The sequence below is a fragment of the Propithecus coquereli genome, unplaced genomic scaffold, assembly GCF_000956105.1.
Source record: "Propithecus coquereli isolate 6110/MARCELLA unplaced genomic scaffold, Pcoq_1.0 Scaffold827, whole genome shotgun sequence".
Classification (NCBI taxonomy): domain Eukaryota; kingdom Metazoa; phylum Chordata; class Mammalia; order Primates; family Indriidae; genus Propithecus; species Propithecus coquereli.
In genome coordinates, this window is record NW_012154474.1 from 19,705 (window position 1) to 22,299 (window position 2,595).

Consider the following 2,595-nt stretch of genomic DNA (forward strand, 5'->3'; position numbering starts at 1 on the left):
TTTCTATTTTTAGCAGAGACAGGGTCTCACTCTTGCTCAGGCTGGTCTCGAACTCCTGACCTCGAGCGATCCTCCCGCCTTGGCCTCCCAGAGTGCTAGGATCACAGGCGTGAGCCACCGCACCTGGCCTATCATTTACTTTTGATGGAAATCTTTTTTTTCTCTATCGCGTAAGTTCCATGACTGGAAGCCGTGTGTCCCTGTCCCGCGAGTTTTCCTTTCTTTCTCACTCACCAGAAATGGCTCTTTCTCTGCTACGTGGCTGCTACTAATACTCATGACTAAAGCCTTTATTTCACCATCAAGCAAACTGTCATTTAAGACTGGGAGTCTGAGCTGTCCTTTATTTAGGGACAGTCTTTCTCTGTGACCGAGTCATTCACTTACGACGGAAACATTTCCTTTGTTTCGCACACGTTTCGGTGCCTGTGACCGGAGAGCCTCGTCCGCCGCCTCTGAGCCGTCGCGTACGACTCGGACCTTGCTTTGCCACGTGAGGCGTTTACGTCTGAACCGTTTGCGGTGGGAGAGCTGCTTCCTCTGTCACGTGGATCGTGTTTGATCCCCGTCTTCGTTCTCCGCCACCTCGGTTACCATTCGTGACCTGAACCTATATTTCTCCAACGCCTGAGTCGTAATTTGTGACCAGAATCCTCCTTTCACTGCCACCAGGGTTGTATTTATGACTGAAACTTTGCTCTGTGATCTGGACTGTATTTAGGGCTGAACACTTCTGTGTCTGTCATTTCAGTCCTCTAGTGGATGCGTTCCCGGAGCTCTCTGTACCTCACATGCAATTTTTATTCAATGATTTTTCCTACCCCAACAGAGTTTTCCTGGAGCAAGGAAAGCATTGGATGGAACGCTTGAGAAATAAAGTCACTGGATTCACGGGTCCTGACCTTTTCTTTCTTGGATTAGCTTCTTCTTATTCCTCACCTTTCCTTTGCAGCTGGTTAGAAAAGAGTGTTTCTTCCCTTCACACGCAGCGTCCTGGGTCTGAAACTGCTGCGGGCGGCGCACGTTCACAGGGGCATGCGGTGGTTTTCAAGCCGCCCTCGCCTAGTCCGTCTTCCCAGGGCTCTAAGGGAAGGAGAGCGTTGGGCACTCGGGTCCGGGTTAGTAACTGACGGCAGCTTGTTTGCTCCGCCCTCCTCTGGGCTTTTGTGCGCGGTGTCCATCGCGAGCTGGCTCTGCTCACCCGCCTGGCGGGCGTTTGTCCCGCGCTCCTGCTCCTGTCCTGCGGGATCTTGCGCACTTGCAGCCCAACCCGGGCGGGGTGGGAGGGCTGAGCCCAGCGTCCACCCAGGGCTGGCCAGGGACACACGCGGCTCCCAGAAAGGTCGTGCTGAGGCCTCGCGGCATGAGGGCGCGTGGTCATAACCCTGCCAACTGAAAGAGGAAACGAAGGCTCCTAGCGGTTAAATATTGCTCCAAATTGCCCGGAGCCGCGAAGGGCCCGCATAGAACACAGAACCCGGTCTTCTTACGTCCTCCACCTGCCTGGCGGCTGGGGCTGGGCGACAGCTTCCCTCTGCCCGCTGGCAGGCGGCATAACCCCGGTGGCCGTCACTCTGCCCAGTGCTTCGCAGCAGGACCAAGAGTGTGCCCGGCGGCCAGGGAGGCACCTGCGGGCAAATTCGCTCCCATTCCTCGTGGCTGCGTGTGCCACGCAAGGGGCTCTCTGCTCTGCCCTCCTCCAGCAGCCGCAGCGCTGGCCTCAGCTTCTCCTCGTGCCCTCAGCTCTGCACCCTGGGGAGCCGCGGGGGGAGGCCTGCCGCTGAAGCAAGTGCTCTCAGCTCCTTCCTCCAGCCTTGCCCGCTGGGCAGCGATCACAGAGGACGGCGCTGCCGGGCAAACCCCTCGTGGTTCTCGCTCATTCTGAGTGGGTGCTACAGGGCATGGCAGGGCGCACAGGCCACTGTGACCACACACCTCTGTGACGAGCACCCTGGCGCCTGCGACCTTGGGGCTCCCCTTCGCTTGCTGCCCCCTTGGTGGGCCAGCGAGCGTCCCGTCTGTGCACGCGCGTGCGGACCGTGTTCTCACTGCGGCTCCTCCCCAGGCTCCAACACGGTGCCTCTGTCCGGGAGCCAGCGCTTTTCTCGCTGGGTAGAAGCTGCCCAGAGTTGGTTAGGCTACTGATGAGTTTTTCTAACATAACGTTGTTTTATATTTACTTGTTAAGTTAAAAACATGCTTAAGCCAGGCACTTCTTTTGGGATATCTTAATTTCTCCTGCTGCTTAACAGCCATCTAAGAACTATTATGTAATTTATACCCATGGGGAATAGAACCAGCCCTTTGGGGCTAAAGAGGATGGCACGCCAGTGTCAGCAACATCCCGAACAGAGCTCTATTTACAGTGACCAACAGTGGCATGAGGTTGACCAAAATGTTTGATCGAGACCATCACAGACCTGCAGTGTTTGAATTTCACACACACCTTCACTGCGCCCCACGGAGATGAACACCCAGGACATGTTCACCTCCAAGTGCGTTCACCTGAGAGCGCACTCTCCTGTAAGTACGGTCCCCTGGGAGCACACACCCCTGGGAGCACAGTCCACTGGGAGCACACTTCCCTGGGAGAAC